The sequence below is a fragment of the Lonchura striata genome, chromosome 2 (assembly GCF_050655825.1).
Source record: "Lonchura striata isolate lonStrDom1 chromosome 2, ASM5065582v1, whole genome shotgun sequence".
NCBI lineage: Eukaryota > Metazoa > Chordata > Aves > Passeriformes > Estrildidae > Lonchura > Lonchura striata.
In genome coordinates, this window is record NC_140704.1 from 83,238,823 (window position 1) to 83,248,937 (window position 10,115).

At 40.0% G+C, this 10,115-nt stretch overlaps 1 protein-coding gene and 1 long non-coding RNA gene across 3 annotated transcripts in view; one reads left to right on the forward strand and one right to left on the reverse strand.

Moving 5' to 3' along the window:
• The window catches only part of ANKH (ANKH inorganic pyrophosphate transport regulator), a 105,993-nt gene that overhangs the window by 10,017 nt on the left and 85,861 nt on the right, over positions 1 to 10,115 (forward strand). The gene's annotated exons all lie outside the window — the stretch shown is intronic.
• Positions 8,177 to 10,115, reverse strand: part of LOC146768317 (uncharacterized) — a 37,273-nt gene continuing 35,334 nt past the window's right edge. Inside the window, exon 2 of the long non-coding RNA XR_014952784.1 lies at positions 8,177 to 8,425. This is a non-coding gene — a long non-coding RNA (uncharacterized LOC146768317). The remainder of the gene's footprint in view (positions 8,426 to 10,115) is intronic.

A 10,115-nucleotide genomic window follows, 5' to 3' on the forward strand; every position in this document is an offset into this window, starting at 1 on the left:
AGCTTGAGAACCACATCCTCCTCAAAGGCATTCAGTGGACTCTAAGAAGGGCACTGTAATTATGGGCTCCTACTAAGGTGAAGTATAAAAAGCCTGCAACTCAGAGGTGAGGAATTTCTTTTATTAATAATCAGTGGCCATGATGAAGTTTTCTCACAGCACCCTGTTTTTCACATACTGCCTCCCAGGTTCAATACACAGAGAGCACTTGCTGGAGGGAGAAACCAGAGCTACCTAGCTAGTAGAAGTATTGACTGTGAATCCCTGTTTTGTTCCTTTTAGAAGCATTCACTGGAGGCATTGTGCCCTTTGCTAGCCGAGTGAGCAATACACTGTGTTAGGGTCTCCCTGACAGAGCTGAAGGGAAAATATGCAAACAAAATGAATTTACCAAAATGCAGGAACCTTTCCAGTGTGAGAGAAGTAGAGTGTTGAGATGTCCTCAATGTGGAAGTAAGGGAGATCTTAACTCTGCTTTTTAGCTGGAGGCTTGCTGAGTTTTTTTAAAGGCATAAGCTGTTGTGAGACAAGTCTTGGCAAGCACAGGGGAGATTTCAGTCCTATGGTCCTGTATGGCGTATGCCCACAGCCCTGTACCCTTTCTTGACCTTTCTCACTTACTCTTTCTTACTGACTTTCCAGTTCAGTTCTTTGGGTCCTTTGCTTGGTTGTCCCATGCGTGCTGGAGTGTATTAGTCACACAGACATCTCTGTGACTGTTACCAGACTGGAGCTGCAGTGCAGCACCTCTTCCTGATTGCTACCAGGGTGCGCATTCATTTTGCCCTCACCCTGCTACTGGCTTGGGTAATTTATTCTGTCAGTCCATTCCTCTTCCTCCTCCACTATGGCATTTTGGAGGTGACTTTGAACATTAGAATTATTTGCACCACACTCAGCCCAAGAGGCCAGCTAAGAAGATGAATTCAAACCAGCCACCAACTCTCCCCAACAGAAGTGAAAATGCCAGGTGATGTGCTTGACATCTCTGGTCATTTTTCTATGCACTTAGAAGCACATAGCAACTGGTAATGTGGGCCGCCAAATTTAGTGTGACAGCACTGTCCGCTTCCCCTGTAATTATGTTGGATCATAACGATTTTGGAATCTTAAGCATTCACTTTAAAAGAGGAGGAAAATCCAAACTGCACAACACTTTTCAGCATATCAAAACACCAAAGGCAGTCATCAACTGAAAGCTTTTTTTTTTTTGACACAGGGAAACACATTTTTCACATGCTTCTTTAAGACACACATGCATATGTATGTGGTGTGTTGTGAGCAGGAGAATTATACACCGAGTGGTGCTGAAGTACTGTCTTGATTACTGCTGACTTATATGCAAGACTAAATAAATGGTCAAGGAAATGAGGAGATGGGCTATAACTGCTCACTTACCTCTTTTGTTACTTATAGTTTGAGCCATCTCTGGTTACATGTTGCATGTGCAAATGCTATTTTGTTTTTGAATCCATGGTTTTGTACATGGATTTTATCTTTTCAAAATGGGATCTTGAGAACAGTCTTGATCACTGCACCACTGTTCTTTATAGACTTGTGCGTAGTCATTTTGCTTCAGAGTGTTTTATTTCAAAGCACAAAAGCATGACGACCTTTCAGCATTTAGTCTTGTTCTTATATGAGCTTTCTGAGATGCAGTCAATGGTCTGCTGATTAGGACATGCTCCAGCATTGTAACAGTCTTGGGAAGAGCTTTCATCAGCAGTGCCTTCTGGATCTAATATATAAGTAGTGTGGGTTTTTTCTGTTAATGCTGTGCAGAGGCCAGTGTTTCTCTCATTACGTAAACTCACGATAAATCACAGCAGGTATCTTGCTTGACATTTTCATATCCTAAGCTTGACCTGTCAGTGAGCTTTGAGCTGCTGTCCAGAAAAGGCCAGTGTCATTGTGGGCTAGCTTTTTCAAATCACAGCATGCCGTTCACCACTTTGTGGGTGGTTGCATCACTGAGGAGAAAATAGCTAATGAAGGCACAATCATTGCCTCGGGACTTTGCCAGGGAAACCTAATGTGAAGTTACATATTTGTGACTTTGAGCTCCAAGGGTTTGGGAATGCATGCAGTAATCTGTAGATGTGGGTTCTGTTGTATTCTGTGTGCATCCAGAGATTTGAAAGGGGAAATGAGTGGTAAGAAAGAGGGATTTAGATCAAGTTGTCTGAGAGGAAAAGGCCTGACATCCTTGGCTTTAGAAATCCACATCCCAGTAGTCCTGGATCATGAAAGCTTTTCACTGCACTAGAAGGGCTGAAATGCTCCAGTCAAAGAGACTGCAGGGCCATAATTTCATCACTAATAATCTTGATGAATAACAAAGTAGAAACTTTTTTCTCTGTCATTCTACTGGAAGTTCAAAGTAGACAAAGGAGGCATGCCAGTGCAAGTTTGGCTTAATGAGAAGGGCGTCAGGTTCTGTACTAAGACCAGCATTGAGAAGAATGTTAAATCAATACTTGTCCTGCTGGTGATAAAGGATAACCTGTGCTTAGCTATGGAAATAAATAGAGGAAAAAATATGACTCACTAATATCCTTGACCTTTTTTCAAGAACAGAAAATAGCAGCAGCACATGAAACCATTAGATATGAATACAGTCTCTTGAGAACTCTGAGCGCTATGACAAGAAATAAGCAAATTCGCTGGACAGGGAAGTGGTTCTGTCTGTAGCCAGAAGAACAAAGAATACTTGAGTTTTTTGTTTTGGGTTTTTTCACTCTTAACACACTTATAGCATTAGGGAACCCTAAGCACTGTTCTGCTTTTCTGTTGACACAGCATAGGGTGAGGGATGCACAGAGGTTGGAACAATTACAAGAAAGGATTGGTAGCTTATTTGCAAGAGGTTAGTATTGCAACTTTTGGGAGTTGATTTCAAAGGCAACTGCAAGCATGAGTGTCTCTTGTTTGCTTTCCTTGAAGAGTAGTGCCTCTATAGTCTCTTGACATTTAGAATGAAATACCTCTATGTTTTCCTTTTTTCTGTTTCGTCCAGATAAGATTATATAACTTCAAATCTTCTGTGTATATCCCTTTGTTTTGCAATTCCTTTGTGAAAGAAAGAAAACAACCATTGAGAAAGAGAGAAACAGGATATAAAAATAGGGAGCTGCCCTCAATTCAATTATTTTTTTTGTCTACCATGAATCCCTGCGTGGCAGTGCAGTGATGCAGCACCATAACCAACAGTCTGGCATCTGCAGCCTGCCATACTGAACCCTGAAGGATTAAGCATCTCATCTTTTACTGTCTGGTTTTGGCGCTTTGTTTGTACATATTTATTTAAGCAGGGGAAGTTTTGGTTTCAGCCCTTGGCTGGGGCCTCCCATGCATTGCTTTAGTTGGTGGCCCTGGACAGCTCCTGTCCCTTCACCTTGTCATCCTGCCTCCTATTTACTGCCCTTTTTTTAGTCAACAGTAGTCTGTAACCTTCAAATACACGCTTCTCTTCTGAGTCCTCTGCTTTTCCTTTCCTGTGCCTGTCCACAGGCTGCCTCCAAGGCACATCCCATTGCTGTGTGCAGACAAGCAGCCCACGGTAAGCATGGCAGCAAGGTGCCCACTGCCTGACCCCAACAGATTCCTTCCTTGCAAACAAGTTGCCTGGTTCAGCAAAAGAACTTAATTAGGAATCTTCTTTGTGTTTGTGGCCTTTAAATGTAGGCCTCACTTCAGCTGATGTACAAGTATTTATCTCATATGAGACAGCAAGAATTTAAATGAAGAATGCGAGCTTTGTAAAGCTGCAAGACTTTTATCTAGCAGAGTGTCCATGCTTGCTGCTCCTTCCTTCAGACATGCACTTGTGGTACCAGGCAGCATGCTACCCAGCTGTATGTGTTCCTCCTTTCACATCCCACTGTGTCAGAGCCAGGTCCAGGTCAGTCTGGTTCAGATACTTTTTCTCTAGGCCTGGCATGGCACAGTGCTGACGAGGCATGACTGTGACTACTTCACCACTTGTCCTACGGCTCCCTCTCGTCCTCACCCAGGTGGCCTGTTTTGAATTCCTGCTCAGCATGATGTCATGTTGGAGAAGCAGTGGAATTTTTATCCCTGCATGGTGATGTCTGATGGCACATGATAAATGCCTGGTGTCCACATTGGTGGGTTTTTTCAAAGAACTTACAAACCAAGGTTAGAGTGATTATTCTCACTAAGTCTTAAAGCCAATTTCTGGATCACAGACAAGAATAACATTGCTTGCATTCCCCACATGCCTGTTCATCCTGCTGTTAGGTCTCATGGCTGTGGTTTGCTCCTGAAAACAGGAATGTTTTCTTACCTGCATAGCCAGAGATAAAGCTGTTGCAGTGCTGAGACAATCTAATCTCAACTAATCGCTAATCCCCTTTTGGATCAGAGAGCACTTCTGCTCTTTGGTGTATTCTTTCAAAGACAATCCTTTGAGGAAACCTGGGAGAAGCATGTCAAGCTCAGTCAGTTATACATGGGCATGAATATAAGGTGCAGAGAGATCCAGGTGTTGTGAAGGTGATTGTTGTAGGCTCCAGAGAGAAATGTCCCCATTGTGGACCTGTGCATTCCTTGAGGTACTTTGATGTTCATGACCATTTTTGACATTATGAATATTTTTAAATGCTATATATAATTTGTCTTCAGACATTTTCAGGTCATAACTAAACTACTAGGCTTGTTCCAAATTAGGGATGGATGGCATGAATAGCACAATGTGAGTCAGACCCATCACATGTTCCAAATTAAACTTGTGCTGAGCCAACATTGATCTTAAGATTCTTTTTGAAAATAAAAAAAATTTCTTTTGGAAAAAAAAAATACCTTACAGATATTCCTAATAGTGTTTCTACAGAGGTTGATAATGAAGAAAAATACAAAGCAGAAGCATGGAGAAAACTGTATGATGGGAGGACTCAAAATATGCAACTAGGAGAAAGTATTCTGAATAAAAAAGTTAGTAAAAAGAAGTAACAGCTTCAGCAGCAGATAAGGCTTGCCTAGCACTCTTAAAAGTTTAAATTGCAAACCTCTAATGTTGCTGAAGCAGGTGGATGTTTCCCTACCTAGGCATTGCAAGCTGCATGAAGTATAACCACAAAGGGCTCCTGTTTTCAGGGGAGGGAAAGAGGAGTTATGAGGGTAACATAAAGATCAGAAGATAGAAGGTCTTGGAGGATTTATCTGATGACCTGTACCCCAGTACAGGTAATGCATGCTCTAAGTGAGATTTCACCTGGGATACTTTGCACGGTTATGGCCATACATACTTAAGGCAGGTCAGTTCAAACTTGTTCAAAAGATTAGGCAAAAGAAACCCCAGCTATTAATTTCTCCTTTTAATTTTGCATCATCTTATCTGTGAAGGTGAAACTGAAAGGTTTTGGTTTCTGTAGCCCAGCAAAGAAAGGTAGAGCATGAGTAAGGTGTCTGTGAGGGAGATGGGATCATGTTTTCTGATGGGAAGATGGTAGCCTGCAAACAGGAGGAAATTGAGTAGCAACATATGACTGTGAACAAACAATGAGTGCTTTTAAACTGGAAATGAGGAAGGCTCCCAACTACCAGAAGAATGAGACTCTGGAAAGAACGGGGTCAGGAAAGCTAACCAACTTGTTTTTAAGATTGCTTTAATGAAAGTCATGCTATTGCAGGTGTGCCTGGAGCACCACAAAGGATTGACTACACCCCTGCAAGTAGTTTCCATTCCCTTTGTGAAGGGAAGGTAGTAAAAACTTCTTAATCTGAATATGCTGTGGTTCTAAAATACTTCTTTTTCTATATTTCTACCTTCTTTAAAACAGGTCATTGCTCACTTGAGACCTTCGCAAACCCTGTTCTCTCATAGGAATGATTCCCAATAATGGAAGGTGTCCCCTCACCCAGGGCCGCAGAGGCAGGGGGCTGCTTCTGCGGGGCTGACATTGCTGCCTCTGCTGCTGCTGCTGGCAAACAAATGGAGTTCTGTTCATTTTCTCCTCCAGCACAACAAGCAGGGGGCGGGGAATGGGGCAGAGAAGGATAAGCTCGGAGATGGAGGTTGCTCAATAGAGTGAGAAAAACATAACGAGAGAAGACAATGTATATTCCGTTTCATAAATAAATTAATTCAATTACACATGTTAAACAAAATTAGAAGGGTTTGGTAATGCCCTTTTATTGTTGTTCACGGGACAGCTTATTTTTTCTGTTTTGCATGCTAATGATAATTCAAAGCTGATCATATTGTCATTGCCATTGACTGTGATTTAGGAAAATCTAAAATCATAAAATACCTTCCATTTTTCTTATTTCTTATGTCTTCTCCCAGCATTCCAAATAGCAAGCTACTGTTGTGATTTGAAAATAATTTTAAAGGCTGAAACATCCAGGCTGTACTGAGAGCACTGGAAGAGACCTGCTTGTCTTCTGTTGGCCACTTTGGAAGTCTCAGTCTGTATATTTCCATCCATTTGAATTATATTGCTTTGGTCCTACTGAATTGCAGTAATGAAAAAAAATCTATTACAAGTTTTCAAGACACAGTACTTTCAAAAATGTGGCATTTTAGAAGTGTGGGCATTAAATTTGTTGGCCTCTGCATGATTGGGCTACTAAGAAGCCGTATTGGTGGTGTTCTACTAAGTTAAAAATGTGATTTTAAAATGTTTTTTGTACTGTCACAAGAACAATGCATGATATAAGAAGAGCAAATGCTGAAACACGAGAGTCTTAATTCTGTGTCTGAAAGATTCTGCATTTTCATTTGGGTGAGTTGAGGCTGAGGGAAGTGGGACTTTTATTTTGCTTGGGAGCTTTGGGATTCTTTTTAGTTTCACCACATACGTGGGACTGTTTGAACACTGATGAAGCACAGTCCAGTTACTCTGCTGGCAGCAAATGTAAGCAAAAGGCCCAGCCATGAGGTGTGTCCTCCCTGCTCTTATCTGTGGCCATCATCTGGCCTTCATCCTTCTTCAGCCTTGCTGAGGAAGGATAGCCAGGGAGATGGGTAAGCAAAAGGTTTGTCTCACTCTTTCACTGCTGTATGTGCAAAGAGGTGGATCCTCCCACCTTTATAAAAGCTGTTGACTTTTTTTTTTTTTTTTAATCAGGGTAATGTTCATTTTTCTACAAATAAAGTGGCAGATCTGTTTACATTCTAGGCTCAGGAAGGTTGAAATCTCACTGAAGCATAGCTGTTCCCTTTTCATCTCTATGATCACTTCTCATTGCTAGACTAATGCATGGGAAAATGGGTGCAGATTTGGTATTTCCATAAATATCTTCACTCCTTGAATAATCACGATGAACCCTGCAAACACAGAAGGTAGCAATGCCCTTAGAAATAAATAACTGATTTTCTTTCTTCCCCAGTCTTTTTAAAAGACTGGTCTTTTTCATTCACTCTTAGTAGTGAGTTAGGAATTTGCTGTATCATTGTTAACTAAGAGGAATAAAGTCTGGAAACAGAAATGGCTGCAGCCTGTGCAGAGAGATGTCAGCTGTTGCTCAATGTAATTATGAAACTGTGAAGTCATCAGAAATAGTCCCCACAGGGAATGTGAGTGTTGGGCACAATGCTGGGTTTCCAAACTGAAAATAGAGAGACAAAAACCTGGGTAAAAAAAAAAGAAGTATCACATGACATAAAAGCTGCTCCAGTTCTTTTTGGCTCACTGGAAGTTTTTGCTGTCTGTAATGTGTGATACTCACAGAAAAGATACATGAAGATCCATGACCAATAAATGTACTCTTAATCCAAGATGGTCTGTAGAGTTTCCCTATCCTTAGTGGGAACTTTGTCCACATTAACATTGAAGCCATGCAAAAATATGTCCCTTGAAAGTGAACAGGAGGAGGAGATTTAGGAAAGGATAACTTATATTGTTAATGACACCAAGGAATAAGACATTCAAGAGAAATCCAATAGCTTCAGCAGTAAAGGTCCTGTAATCACTGTCAAGGATGAAAAGGAAAGCTTTTAAGAAAAAGAGGCAATAAATTTGCTTTCCAACTCCTTTATCACACATTACATAAAAAAGCCTGAGGGAACAATATCTTACAATTGGAAAGAGTCTTAATAACCCAAAACTCAGCCCAGACATTGGAACAAAAACTATAGTCATCACATTTCTTTGCTTTCTGGACAAAGAACTTATTATGTAAAAAGCAGAATAAAACTCAAGAGCCTAGGATATGCCAATAAGCAAGCCTCCCTTTAATCAGACAGTAAAAAACCAGCCTGTTAACCCATCAGACCAATGTGGGTTTGAGATGAAGATCCACCATTTGTGGCCTTTGGAGTTTCTCTTGCGACATCAAAGCCAAAGACTCCACAACTTCCATCAGAAGTTATTGCTGTTGTAAAAGTGAGGTGTATCTGCTTATTCATATAACATGATTCAGCTTCTTTTGCTTCCAATAATGTTGAAATCACTGCTGAGTGCTTGTTCCATAGTAGCAATGATATTTAAGAAGAAAAAGAAAGCAATAGACAAGTTAGTAGTTCACATACTTGTTACTGTATTACTGCCTCAACAATATTTCTGTACCACTTGTTTGCCATAGACAGAGAAGTCAGCAATGCAGGAGAAGGCAGCTGGCACTCATCATTGACAGAAGAGGAGACAGTACATGAAAAAACTTATTTTTACTTACAAACTCAGACCAGATAATCCTAATATAAAGCTGTGGGATGTCAATTGTAGAAAGCAGTAGCCAAATCTTACAGATTGTTATGAAACTTAACAAAATAAGGCAAGGAATATTATTTTCTTTTAATGGTCCAATAGCTGGTCTTTTTTTTAACTGAAGGGTGCTTCTGTGAAGAAATCATTGGTGTTGTTATAGTGAGATGCAGAGCCCCCAGGAGAGATAAGGAAGCCACTGCATTTGCCTTCACTGGATACCCAAGGAGTACTGTCTGATGCCTCCACTGGACATAACTTTTGCCCACTGACAGAAGTCTACTGCTGGGAAGAACAAGTTGAGACCTGAACAAGCAAAAAGACGATTTTCACTATATGGAAGTGTGAGATGTTTTCTGGGAATAAAGCTCAGATCAAGCTGATCCGTCATAACATTAATCCCATGAAAATGAAATTTAAGGTAGTGATTCAGTCAATTTTCTGTTTGAAACTAAATTGAGAACTACTGTCTGTGAATAGTTCTGTTTTCCACAATTTTCTCTGGTGACAAATGTTTATGTTACCTGCAGAAGTATAACAATACATATAGCTGCTAAATCCATTCTTAACAAAGTTAAAGGAGGAGGGCTAGTTAAGGCCTTGAAACAGGCTGCTCTGAAGCTACAGCTACATTTTATCTTCCTATTTTAAAAATACATAAAGAACCAGTGTTACAATATTGTATTGTTTCAATTGTATTTATTAAACTAATGGCAGGAACGGAAAAAAAACATTAGTCTAGCCAAATCTATTAATAGGTAGTGAGCAAGCCTCAGCTCAAAATTGTGGAGGCTATACAAGAGCTGTAGAGAGCAAGCAGCATCATTTGTAGTAGTATGTTTCAGAAAAAAATTAGAGAAAAGTAGTTACAGGTTATAAGATTATATAATCTCACATGAAAGAAAACCACAAATAAACCAAAAACCCACAAATGGTTTACTTGATTTGTCTACATTTCAGTAGGTTTTTACTTCAGCCTTTTACTATAGAATTTCAAATCTCATAAGTAGCGTACATGCAGACTTACGGATACCAGAGCAAAGCTTAAGATACAAATATAAGTGTGCTTATACAGTGAAAGGGAATTTTTCATTATAATATCTATAATATCTTACTACCTTTTCATTATAATATCTTACTACCTTACTACCTAACCAGAGAATTTAGACATGAAGAAAGGACAGTTTCTTTGTTTCAAACAAGCAAATAACAAAGAAGTTCAGTTACAGTATTCTGTGTTTTAACACCATGTTTCATTCTAGATCACCTACACTGTAGGTTACTTAGTATTCTGAACAGCCAGCATATTGTCTTTAAAAAGAACCACAGAAAGTACTGTTTTCTTTTAATGTTCTTTCTAGTTTGCATGACACTGCCACTGTAATTCCATATTTGCAGTTACCACAGTAGTCAAAAAAGATTGTTTCCTCCAGAAACCCAAAGACCCAC